Below are 14260 nucleotides of genomic sequence, written 5' to 3' on the forward strand. Positions count from 1 at the left end.
AAATACAACGAAGCATCACAACATGACTCTATGACACAAGTACTTTATTTAAGGCTCAGGGAGCCATACATAACATACACAAAGGTACGGGTCTCACGACCCCACATACAAGTCATACAGTCATACAAACCAGCAGCGGAAGTAACTTGTCTGAGTACAGACAACTAGTAAAATAAAAGAGGCTTGGAAAACCTAGCTATACTACATGGTCCTTCACAAGCTCAGGGTCACCACCTGGGTCTTTAGCCTACTCGTTGATGTCAACGTCTACATAGAACCCATCAGAAGGGGTTGCAGCGTCTTCTGTAAAAATGTAGATTATAGCAACATGAGTACAAAGGTACTCAGCAAGACTTACATCAGATCCTACATACATGCATATTATCAAGGAGGGTTGGTGGAGTTATTGCAGCAAGCCAGCTTTGACTCTTGGCTAGACTATCCTACGATACTCCAACTTGAAATGGTTTTGCGCACACGAGTCCACTACTCACCACTTCAATACACTACCGGGGATCCACCTCCGTCTTCCTACGGAAGAGCCATCCTCGGCACTCACACTTATCTTGAGAATTTTAGTAGTTTCCATTTACTTGTCTATGAACTGTATAGGCAACCAAGTAGTCCTTTACCGCGGACGCGGCTATTCGAATAGATCATGATAACCCTGCAGGGGTGTACTTCTTCATACATGTTTTCACCACTTAGCGTCTGCACACGACATGTGCTCGGCAGACTTCAAGCGAAAGCCGACGTGGGTGTAGACCACGACCTACCTAAACACTTAAGCCTCTAGTCCAGGTTTATCGCCTATTCAGGTTCCATCCGCAGGGAGTCCGGCCGAGGTTTCCCATACGGCCCCGAACGATGTGAACAGGGTTCCCGAGATACCTAACGGGTATTCGGTACACCCGGCCACATACCTACCGCATCACAGCCCACCCCTACGGTCAGCGCTGTCCACGGCCTCCAGTAGGCTACAAACACCAGAAACTACTTGCAACTCCTGGACAGAGAGCTAGGGTGAATAAGAAGTCGAGCGGGGTCATATTTCAGGGCCCAATGCATGGTAGTAGCTGTATCTTAAATCACATATACAGAACTCAGTGCTTAAGGTCGGCTTCAATGAAACAACCCACCATGTACTCCTACATGGCCTCTCATCGATACCTTTACCAAATCGTGTTCACCACACCACTCTCATTACTGACATTAACATTTCACTCTAGCCCATCACCCAGATGAACCAGACCTGACACGACTCTAAGCATAGCAGGCATAGCAAGGTAGGAACAACACATACATATGGCTCAATCAACTCCTACACATGCTAGTGGGTTTCATCTAGTTACTGTGGCAATGACAGGTCATGCAGAGGAATTGGGTTCAACTACCGTAGCACACAGCAGTTTGAAACGCGTTGTCTTAATGCAGTAAAAGAGAGCAGGAGCGAGAACATGGGATTGTATCGATATGATCAAATGGTTGGTTGCTTGCCTGATGGTTCGATGCACTGATACGGTTCTTCGTTAGGGTAATCACGGTACTCCTCGGAGGCAGAACCTGTCGCAAAGAACACCGATACACAACCATCACCAAACAATGTGCAACAATATGATGCATGCATGAAACATGGCAATATGAGTGTGTTGGGCTAATGCAACTAAAACCAGAGGGGTTTGAACCAATTTGAATCAAAGATTCAAATTTCAAACTCAAGTATGGCCTTTTAAAGTGCTTTTCCTTGTTCTGCTTAAAACATCAATTTAACTTGTTTGATCATGCATGAAAATAGTACAGATGGATAGATTGGATTTTTCTGATCATTTTTCATATATAATTTGTCTGATTTGGAGTTACAGAATAAAAGTTATGAATTTTTGAAGTTTAATTAATATTCTGGAATTTCCTGATTTAAATTAAATCCAGAAATATAAATGTTGCGCCAGCATGACGTCAGCATGACGTCAGTGGTCAACTGCGGCTGGCTGAAGTCAAACCTGACGTGTGGGGTCCACACGTCAGTGACAGGGGGGTTAAACAGGGTTAGTTTAATCCTAATTAGGAATTAGTGGCGCTGGGGCCCACTGTCAGTGTCAGGGGGGGTTGACTAACGGTAATTAGTACTAACTAACCACCTGTCCGACAGGGCCCACGCGTCAGTGACCCTAGGGGGGTCAAACCTCAGGTCGGACAGGTCAAACCCGCCGGCGGTTAGTCGCCGGCGAGGTCCGTGGCGTGCAGGGGCCTCGGGTTTCCTCTGTGGTGCTCCAAACGGCGTGCGGCTAGGTGCGTTGGATAGCTAGCTCGACGGCGCGTCGGACGGTGGCCGTGGCTGGCCCTGGGGTGGCCGGAGTCGACGGCGGCGAGCTCGGCTACGGCTGCCGGAGTTCGGGTGCGGTCGGGATCGGTGTTGCAGGGGGTTTGGGGAGGCGTTAGTGCGTGCTGCGTACACCTAGTGAGGTGTGGAGCATGATAGTGTGCTCGGTTGGGTGCTACGGTGACCGTGGCCACGACGGCGACATTGCCGGCGGCGTGGAGCTCTCGGCCAAGGGGGGGCTAGGGCCTAGAGGTCGAAAGAGACCAGGGGAGAAGGGGGAAACGATCCGGGGGCTCACCGCGGAGCTGCAGGGATGGTTAGCGGGCTCGGGGACGCGCTGGAGACGGCGAATTCGACGGCGACGACGGTCGGAGCCCGAAGAGGGGAACGGCGACGTGGCGGCGATGCAGGGCTTCCGGGGAGCTGTGGAGCAGTGGGGAGGAAGAGGGGGTCGTGGCGGAGCTTCTGAGCTAGTCGGGGGAGCGAGGGGTGGCCGGAGATGGCTGCTATGGCGAACGGCGGCGACGGTGGTGTTCGGCCGTGTGAGAGAGAGAGCGAGGGAGAGGAGGGAAGAGCCGGGGGGGAGAGTGAGAGAGAGCAGGGGGAGAGGCGTGGCGTCGTCCAGGGCATCGAGGCGAGGAGGGGAGGGCAGGCAGGCAGGGAGAGAGGTGGCGTGGCGCGGTGGCGCGCGCGCGCGCCGGCCACACTCCCCTCCCTCTGTCGGGACGAAGACGACAGAGGAGGGAGGTGGGCTGGGCCGGCTGCTGGCTAGGCCAGCCAGCTGGCTGGGCCGCACAGTGGAGGAGCCCAGGTAAGCTCCTCCTGTTATTTATTTCTGTTTTTCTAATTTCTGACATTTGTTTTGATTTAAATAATATATTAAATCATTTATTTAACTTATGCCAATTTCTGCAGGGGCTAGATATATTATTTCAGAGCTCCTTTATAAATGGCATAATATTTGGACATATATTAATATATATAATTAATATATTTCCAAAACAAATATTTATGCATTAATTCCAAATGCCCAAAATAAATACCTATGAACTCTTAAAAATATTGGTTTGATTTTTATCTCTGTCCAATATTTTCAGAGAGCAACATGAGCATTTTCTTGGACCTTTTTGGAGAAATTTTTATTTGGATCATTTTCAAAAAGATTCTGAGGGTTTCACAGATCCCCATTTCAAGTTTCTGATGAAAGAGTAAACATGATGCAACACTCTAATGCATGGCTAACTAGGATGTGACAACTCACCCCCACTCAAAAGAATCTCGTCCCGAGATTTGGGTTCCTCTGGGAAGAAGGCGGGATACTCGAGTCGAAGACGATCCTCCCTTTCCCAAGTTGCTTCATCCTCAGAATGGTGCGACCATTGAACTTTGAGAAACTTGATATTATGACGTCGCGTGGTACGTTCGGCTTGATCGAGGATATGAATGGGGTACTCTCGATATGTAAGATTATCTTGGAGATCAAGCGTTTCGTGGTCCACTCCACGGATAGGATCCGAGAAGCAACGCCTGAGTTGAGAAACATGGAAGACATCGTGAACTCTGGAGAGGTGCGGAGGTAGTTCCAACTGGTAGGCAACTTCTCCTCGTTTGGCAAGAATGCGAAAAGGTCCAATGTAACGAGGAGCCAATTTGCCTTTGATACCGAAACGATGGTTTCCCTTCAGAGGGGTGACCCGAAGATAAGCCTTCTCGTCAACCTCGAAAGTCATAGCCTTATGTTTTCGGGCATATTGACTCTTTTGACGAGATTGGGCTGTTTTCAACTTTTCACGAACGATACGAACTTGTTCTTCTGCTTCCTGAATCATATCCGGGCCAAAGAATTGTCTTTCCCCGGTCTCTGACCAGTTAAGGGGTGTTCGACATCGTCGTCCATAGAGAACTTCAAAAGGGCTTTACCCAAGCTAGATTGATAGCTGTTGTTGTAAGCGAATTCGGCAAATGGAAGGCACTTCTCCCAGTCCATTCCGAATGAGATAACAGAGGCTCGAAGCATGTCTTCTAGAATCTGATTGACGCGTTCCACTTGACCACTTGACTGAGGGTGGAAAGCGGTGCTAAAAGAGAGACGGGTTGCCATAGCATTTTGGAAACTTTCCCAAAATCGAGAGGTGAAAAGACTTCCTCGATCCGAGTTAATTTCCAAAGGAACACCATGGAGAGACACTATTCGGGAGATGTACAAATCTGCCAGCTGACTAGCGGTTATACTCTCACGAACAGGTAAGAAATGGGCTACTTTGGAGAGACGATCGACCACGACGAAAATAGCATTATTCCCTCTCTTGGTCCTGGGAAAACCGGTAATGAAATCCATACCAATTTTATCCCATTTCCATTCAGGAATAGCTAAGGGTTGAAGGGTGCCAGCAGGCCGTTGGTGCTCTGCTTTTACACGACGACAGACGTCGCAATTAGCAATAAACTGAGCAATTTCTCTCTTCATCCTAGTCCACCAGAACCTCTGGCGTAGGTCCTGATACATCTTAGTACTACTGGGATGAATAGTGAGAGGAGATTCATGAGCTTCTTTAAGGATCAACTGCCGTAGATGCTGGTTCTTGGGAACCACTAGACGGTTCTCAAAGTACACAACACCATGATCATTTGTGGAGAAACAACTAGCACCTCCGCTAGCAATGTTCTCTTTGACTTTAGATATTCCCTTATCTCGCTTTTGGGCAGCGATGATTTGATCCGTAAGAGTAGGTTTTGCTACCAAGGTGGAAAGAAAACCTTGAGGTACAATGTGAAGGTTAAGCTTCCGAAATTCCTCATGGAGAAGCGGTTGACTTTGTTGTAACATCAGGTTGTTACAATAAGATTTACGACTTAGCGCATCAGCCATGACGTTGGCTTTCCCTGGGGTGTAGGTTATTCCTAAGTCGAAGTCTGTGATCAATTCAACCCAACGTCTCTGCCTGAGATTCAAATCCGGTTGGGTGAAAATGTACTTCAGACTTTGGTGATCAGTGAATATTTCGCAACGATTACCGAGGAGGTAATGTCGCCAGGTCTTAAGTGCATAGACTACGGCTGCAAGCTCTAGATCATGAGTAGGATAATTCTCCTCATGTGGGTGCAATTGCCGTGAAGCGTAAGCAATTACGTGTCGATCTTGCATAAGAATGCAACCTAGTCCTTGTCGCGAGGCGTCGCAGTAGATAACAAAGTCCTTGGAGAAGTCTGGCGGTACCAGTACGGGAGCAGAGGTCAGGCGTCTTTTCAGTTCCTGAAAACTGTGCTCACATTGTGGAGTCCACTCGAACTTCTTATCTTTCTTGAGGAGTTCGGTTAGAGGTTTAGCAACTTTGGAGAAGTTCTCGACGAAGCGACGACAATAACTCGCTAAGCCCAGAAAACTCCGAACTTGCTTGACCGATTCAGGTGGAGTCCAATTAAGGACGGCTTGAACTCGCTCAGGATTAACAGCAATACCTTTACCAGATATTACATGACCCAGATAGGTCACTTCTGACAACCAGAATTCACAATTTGAAAATTTGGCATAAAGGCGATGCTCTTGAAGTTTCTTCAACACTAGCCTTAGATGTTCGGTATGTTCTTCCTCGTTCTTGGAGTAGATGAGTATATCATCGAGGTAAACTACGACGAATTTATCCAAATACTCCATGAAGATTGAGTTCATTAACCGAGAAAAGGTGGCTGGAGCGTTGGTTAAACCGAAGGACATGACGGTGTACTCGTACTGGCCATAACGAGTAACAAAGGCCGTTTTAGGAATGTCCCCGTTTCTGATTTTGATTTGATGGTAGCCCAACCTCAAATCCATCTTGGAGAAGACTAAGGATCCAGCGAGCTGATCATACAGATCGTTGATCCTGGGAAGTGGATATTTGTTCTTGATTGTGACCAAATTGACAGGTTGGTAATCTACAACCATCCGGTCCGTACCATCCTTCTTCTTAACGAATAGGACGGGGCAAGCCCACGGAGATGAGCTAGGTCGGATGAAACCCTTTTTCAAGGACTCCTCGAGTTGTTTCTTAAGCTCGGCTAGTTCTAGGGGTGCCATCTTATAGGGTCTTCTAGCAATCGGAACGGTTCCTGGAATGAGATCTATTACGAACTCAACATCCCTGTCAGGTGGAACACCTGGCAATTCCTCTGGAAAGACGTCCGGGAAGTCACGGACTACCGGAATGTCCTCAAGGTCTGGCAAAGGGCTGGCGTTGAGCGAATATAATTGTCGCTTGGCTATTCGGGTCAAGACATTGACTATCTTCCCCGAAGGATGGGTGAGTTGAACAGTCCTAGAGAAACAATCAATTTTGGCTTGATGAGCTGACATCCAGTCCATACCCAAAATGATATTAATATCTGAAGATTTAAGGGCTATCAAAGACGCAAGGAAAACAAGTCTGTCGACTTGGATTTCATTTCCAAAACTTACCCTAGAGGTCTGCCATCTAGACCCAGGAGTAGAAATTTCCATAGTGGATGGCATGTCACAGAATGCAACGTTATGCAAACGAGCATAGTTCTCGGATATAAATGAATGAGAGGCTCCTGTATCGAAAAGAACAGATGCCGGGTGGCAATTAACAAGAAGCGTACCGAGAACGACGTTGGGATCCTCTTGAGCTTCTTCGGCAGAGATGCAGTTAACATGGCCACGTGGAGCGGTGACCGGTTTAGCATGAAACACTTTCCCTGTCGGCTTGCCACGGCCAACAGCTTTAGCAGATTGATTGGGGTTGGTCTGGGGACACTCACGCATATAGTGACCAGATTTCCCACATTTGAAACAAGTCACGGAACTGGTACGTGGAGGAGCATTGTTAGATGGACCCCCATAGGGCTTGGCTGGTGCAGACTGTTGAACAGGGCGAGGCGCCTGGAAAGATGGCCTCGGTGTGAACCTGGGTGGCAGGGCGGTGTTGGGTACCCACACGCGGCGCTTCTGAGGTCCAGCACCGGATGAGGAACCCATGTCACGGCCATGCTTGCGTGTTGCGTCATAGTCAGTCTGACCAGTTTCAGCACTGATGGCTTTGTTGACAAGTTTCTGAAAAGATGTGCACTCATGCAGACGGAGGTCGCGGCGAAGCTCAGGACTAAGGCCCTTACGGAACCTTGCTTGCTTCTTGGCATCGGTAGACACTTCCTCAGTTGCATATCGTGCGAGATTACCAAACTCCCTGCTATAGGCATCCACAGAAAGTCGGCCTTGGGTGAAATTGCAAAATTCTTCACGTTTACGGTCCATGAGACCCTCCGGAATATGATGTTCACGGAAAGCCTCGCTGAACTCAGCCCAAGTAGTGACATGGCCCGCTGGGCGCATAGCTCCATAATTCTCCCACCATAGACTGGCGGGGCCTTCAAGATGATATGCAACAAAGGTGACCTTGTCAGCCTCAGCTACTAGCGCGGAACGCAGTTTGTGAGAGATACTGCGAAGCCAGTCATCAGCGTCGAGAGGCTCGACGGAGTGGTGGAACGTGGGTGGATGCAATTTGATAAAATCACTGAGTGACACCATGTTAGTCCTCTGATGGTGTGCTGTATTCTGTTCAATACGCTCCAACAAACGGTTGGTCTCCCGCTTGTTTCTCTCAGCTTCCATCATAACCTCGGCTAGTGAAGGAGGATGAGGCAGATGCATCCCTGACTTCACTGCCTTCGGCCTGCTCTTGGGAAGCAGGGTTAGCGCGCGTGTTGACCATCCTAGGTAAACAAGACAATGATTTAGTCAGGATGATAAAATTCCAACATAGGATACAAAATGTAAGGAATAACTCGGAATGCAAGATGATCATCCGTATGACATGGTAGATACAGAAACTGCTTCTTTTATTCCATCGTCATACACACCATACAGGGTTTAGTACAAGACCAAACAAAGTACTATTACGGTGAAAAGAGGATTACATCTCATCGGAGGCATTCCAAGCTCCTATACATTATTTTTCTACACCTCCGGAAAGAGTACAAACTAGGTCATATCCCACGAGTCACGCGGGACGATAGAAGACACAGCTAGTGCGAACTAGTGATACTACCACTAACTCAGACCGATCCGTAGTAGTCCTCATAGAAGTCGCCTCCATAGCCTGGAAGTTCAACATGATCCTCCGGAAACAGACGGTCTCGCGGAGCTTGTGGACCATAGGGGCTAGGATGAGGCCTTGGACCAACAAACGGTGGCCTGCGGGGACCGCGAGGTGGGGTGATGCCTCCTACATCACGCCAAACCATCACGTCCGGCAGAGCAGATCTCACAGGATAGAGATCGCGCATATCCGAATATCCAGCTTGCACCGCCGGTGCGAACCGAGTCAAAGTGGCCCAGTGGTCAGCACGGGTATTGAAGAGCTCTAACCTCAAGGCCCGATTTTCACGGTCCTTATCCTCGAGCATCTCAGCAGTGGTGCGAGTCCGTGAATCCTCCTGAGTGGGGTCAGCATAGATAGCCTGGAGATACCCTTATGCTCCCGGAAGTGATCCTGGCATATACCGGAAATCAGAGTCCCGAAATAGACCAGATCTGACTCGCATAATGGTCATCATAGAGTAGGCGGCGTCCTGCACAGCCATCTCAATAGTAACCCCGAGTCCATAGGAGCAGTGAAGAGGCTCGGTGGATCCAGGATAAGATGGAAATATCCTGACAGTGCAGAGGTACTGGCTTTGATTGAAGTCCCGGAATTGCTCTTCGACCGTGTACTCAGGATACCAGCGGTATCCAGCCCCAGTCATTACCCTGACCAACTTAGCAGTATGGCCGGGTACATCTAGGCATCGAGTCAGGCGAACCACTTGATTGAGGTCGCGAGTGGCCATCTGAAAGCACAATCATAATGCAAGGGCATTAGAATTTCTAACAAAATTTCGGCAGCATAACAGCTGTAAATGCTCAAGAAGGATTTGAGACATTTGACAAAGGATTTCGTACATACTCAACATCATCATATCAAAGTTCTGAAACCATTCTAACAACATAAGGTGGTAGTAGGACTGAACTAGGCTTGTAATCATCAAACTTATAAGGTACTACTGATTAGTAACACGTGATCCTGATAGAGAGAATAGATCCTAATTCCTTATCCCCGGTGGAAGAATGGACTGACTCAGATCAGAAAGTCATAAGGTATAAGGAGTAAAAAGAGCCTTACGTTCCAACCCACAAACAATTCCCCTACATATAACTAAAGAATTTCTAGACTCAACATCGACCAGTTTGGCTTGGAGAACCTACAGGCAGTCCGGCTCTGATACCAACGCTGTCAGGACCCCGACTCGATGTCACATCGATCTAGCCGGTAACACTTCATATCACTTTGCGGACTCACGCACGGTGTTCCCACGGGTGTCGCCTTACCTTTGCCTGGGACCGTTTGCGCCTTTTGGCTCACGTATATGATAGTGTCGCTAGCATCCATATGATAAAGAGCCCGGGCTGACATGACTAGTCGTAAACCCAAAGTGGCACAGACTTACAGAGACAGGCATCCATGACCCAGCTTCGAACGTGTCGGTCATCAGCAAGTGGGTCCGGGCTGTAGCACTGGGCTAACAGGACTCCGGTAAACCGGGCTGTAGCGGGCTAACAGGACTCCGGTACTCAAAGCGTGACATTTCCCCGAAGGGACAGACACAGGAACGAAGAAGGACACATGCCGGCCAGCCTAAGTGTTCCAGAGCAGTAGCAAGCTACCATGGCTCAGCGGTAACACTAGGAGACATTTCTCGGTAAGAGAGGCTACTAAAGATAAACAACTAGATAGTCAGATCCCACACATACCAAGCATTTCAATCATACACACAATATGCTCGATATGTGCAAATACAACGAAGCATCACAACATGACTCTATGACACAAGTACTTTATTTAAGGCTCAGGGAGCCATACATAACATACACAAAGGTACGGGTCTCACGACCCCACATACAAGTCATACAGTCATACAAACCAGCAGCGGAAGTAACTTGTCTGAGTACAGACAACTAGTAAAATAAAAGAGGCTTGGAAAGCCTAGCTATACTACGTGGTCCTTCACAAGCTCAGGGTCACCACCTGGGTCTTTAGCCTACTCGTTGATGTCAACGTCTACATAGAACCCATCAGAAAGGGTTGCAGCGTCTTCTGTAAAAATGTAGATTATAGCAACATGAGTACAAAGGTACCCAGCAAGACTTACATCAGATCCTACATACATGCATAGTATCAAGAAGGGTTGGTGGAGTTATTGCAGCAAGCCAGCTTTGACTCTTGGCTAGGCTATCCTACGATACTCCAACTTGAAATGGTTTTGCGCACACGAGTCCACTACTCACCACTTCAATACACTACCGAGGATCCACCTCCGTCTTCCTACGGAAGAGCCATCCTCGGCACTCACACTTATCTTGAGGCTTTTAGTAGTTTCCATTTACTTGTCTATGAACTGTATAGGCAACCAAGTAGTCCTTTACCGCGGACGCGGCTATTCGAATAGATTATGTTAACCCTGCAGGGGTGTACTTCTTCATACACGCTCTCACCACTTACCATCGTTTACACGACATGTACTCGGCAACCTTCAAGCGGAAGCCCAACGTGGGTGTCGGCCACGACCTACCTAATCACCTAAGTCTCCAATCCAGGTTTATCGCCTATCCAGGTTCCATCCGCAGGGAGTCCGGCCGAGGTTTCCCATACGGCCCCGAACGATGTGTACAGGGGTCCGTGACACCTAACGGGTGCCCGGTATCCCCGGCCACGTACCTAAGTGTCAGGACCCCGACTCGATGTCACATCGATCTAGCTTGTAACACCTCATATCACTTTGCGGCCTTACGCACGGTATCCCCACGGGTGTTGCCTTACCTTTTCCCGGGACCGTTTGCGCCTTTTGGCTCACGTATATGATAGTGTCGCTAGCATCCATATGATAAGGAGCCCGGGCTGACATGACTAGTTGTAAACCCAAAGTGGCACAGACTTACAGGGACAGGCATCCATGACCCAGCTTCGAACGTGTCGGTCATCAGCAAGTGGGTCCGGGCTGTAGCACTGGGCTAGCAGGACTCCGGTAAACTGGGCTGTAGCGGGCTAACAGGACTCCGGTACTCAAAGCGTGACATTTCCCCGAAGGGACAGACACAGGAACGAAGAAGGACACATGCCGGCCAGCCTAAGTGTTCTAGAGCAGTAGCAAGCTACCATGGCTCAGCGGTAACACTAGGAGACATTTCCCGGTAAGAGAGGCTACTAAAGATAAACAACTAGATAGTCAGATCCCACACATACCAAGCATTTCAATCATACACACAATATGCTCGATATGTGCAAATACAACGAAGCATCACAACATGACTCTACGACACAAGTACTTTATTTAAGGCTCAGGGAGCCGTACATATCATACACAAAGGTACGGGTCTCACGACCCAACATACAAGTCATACAGTCATACAAACCAGCAGCGGAAGTAACTTGTCTGGGTACAGACAACTAGTAAAATAAAAGAGGCTTGGAAAGCCTAGCTATACTACGTGGTCCTTCACAAGCTCAGGGTCACCACCTGGGTCTTTAGCCTACTCGTTGATGTCAACGTCTACATAGAACCCATCAGAAGGGGTTGCAGCGTCTTCTGTAAAAATGTAGATTATAGCAACATGAGTACAAAGGTACTCAGCAAGACTTACATCAGATCCTACATACATGCATATTATCAAGGAGGGTTGGTGGAGTTATTGCAGCAAGCCAGCTTTGACTCTTGGCTAGACTATCCTACGATACTCCAACTTGAAATGGTTTTGCGCACACGAGTCCACTACTCACCACTTCAATACACTACCGGGGATCCACCTCCGTCTTCCTACGGAAGAGCCATCCTCGGCACTCACACTTATCTTGAGAATTTTAGTAGTTTCCATTTACTTGTCTATGAACTGTATAGGCAACCAAGTAGTCCTTTACCGCGGACGCGGCTATTCGAATAGATCATGATAACCCTGCAGGGGTGTACTTCTTCATACATGTTTTCACCACTTAGCGTCTGCACACGACATGTGCTCGGCAGACTTCAAGCGAAAGCCGACGTGGGTGTAGACCACGACCTACCTAAACACTTAAGCCTCTAGTCCAGGTTTATCGCCTATTCAGGTTCCATCCGCAGGGAGTCCGGCCGAGGTTTCCCATACGGCCCCGAACGATGTGAACAGGGTTCCCGAGATACCTAACGGGTATTCGGTACACCCGGCCACATACCTACCGCATCACAGCCCACCCCTACGGTCAGCGCTGTCCACGGCCTCCAGTAGGCTACAAACACCAGAAACTACTTGCAACTCCTGGACAGAGAGCTAGGGTGAATAAGAAGTCGAGCGGGGTCATATTTCAGGGCCCAATGCATGGTAGTAGCTGTATCTTAAATCACATATACAGAACTCAGTGCTTAAGGTCGGCTTCAATGAAACAACCCACCATGTACTCCTACATGGCCTCTCATCGATACCTTTACCAAATCGTGTTCACCACACCACTCTCATTACTGACATTAACATTTCACTCTAGCCCATCACCCAGATGAACCAGACCTGACACGACTCTAAGCATAGCAGGCATAGCAAGGTAGGAACAACACATACATATGGCTCAATCAACTCCTACACATGCTAGTGGGTTTCATCTAGTTACTGTGGCAATGACAGGTCATGCAGAGGAATTGGGTTCAACTACCGTAGCACACAGCAGTTTGAAACGCGTTGTCTTAATGCAGTAAAAGAGAGCAGGAGCGAGAACATGGGATTGTATCGATATGATCAAATGGTTGGTTGCTTGCCTGATGGTTCGATGCACTGATACGGTTCTTCGTTAGGGTAATCACGGTACTCCTCGGAGGCAGAACCTGTCGCAAAGAACACCGATACACAACCATCACCAAACAATGTGCAACAATATGATGCACGCATGAAACATGGCAATATGAGTGTGTTGGGCTAATGCAACTAAAACCAGAGGGGTTTGAACCAATTTGAATCAAAGATTCAAATTTCAAACTCAAGTATGGCCTTTTAAAGTGCTTTTCCTTGTTCTGCTTAAAACATCAATTTAACTTGTTTGATCATGCATGAAAATAGTACAGATGGATAGATTGGATTTTTCTGATCATTTTTCATATATAATTTGTCTGATTTGGAGTTACAGAATAAAAGTTATGAATTTTTGAAGTTTAATTAATATTCTGGAATTTCCTGATTTAAATTAAATCCAGAAATATAAATATTGCGCCAGCATGACGTCAGCATGACGTCAGTGGTCAACTGCGGCTGGCTGAAGTCAAACCTGACGTGTGGGGTCCACACGTCAGTGACAGGGGGGTTAAACAGGGTTAGTTTAATCCTAATTAGGAATTAGTGGCGCTGGGGCCCACTGTCAGTGTCAGGGGGGGTTGACTAACGGTAATTAGTACTAACTAACCACCTGTCCGACAGGGCCCACGCGTCAGTGACCCTGGGGGGGTCAAACCTCAGGTCGGACAGGTCAAACCCGCCGGCGGTTAGTCGCCGGCGAGGTCCGCGGCGTGCAGGGGCCTCGGGTTTCCTCTGTGGTGCTCCAAACGGCGTGCGGCTAGGTGCGTTGGATAGCTAGCTCGACGGCGCGTCGGACGGTGGCCGTGGCTGGCCCTGGGGTGGCCGGAGTCGACGGCGGCGAGCTCGGCTACGGCTGCCGGAGTTCGGGTGCGGTCGGGATCGGTGTTGCAGGGGGTGTGGGGAGGCGTTAGTGCGTGCTGCGTACACCTAGTGAGGTGTGGAGCACGATAGTGTGCTCGGTTGGGTGCTACGGTGACCGTGGCCACGACGGCGACATCGCCGGCGGCGTGGAGCTCTCGGCCAAGGGGGGGCTAGGGCCTAGAGGTCGAAAGAGACCAGGGGAGAAGGGGGAAACGATCCGGGGGCTCACCGCG

This window comes from Triticum aestivum, chromosome 7A, assembly GCF_018294505.1.
Source record: "Triticum aestivum cultivar Chinese Spring chromosome 7A, IWGSC CS RefSeq v2.1, whole genome shotgun sequence".
Classification (NCBI taxonomy): domain Eukaryota; kingdom Viridiplantae; phylum Streptophyta; class Magnoliopsida; order Poales; family Poaceae; genus Triticum; species Triticum aestivum.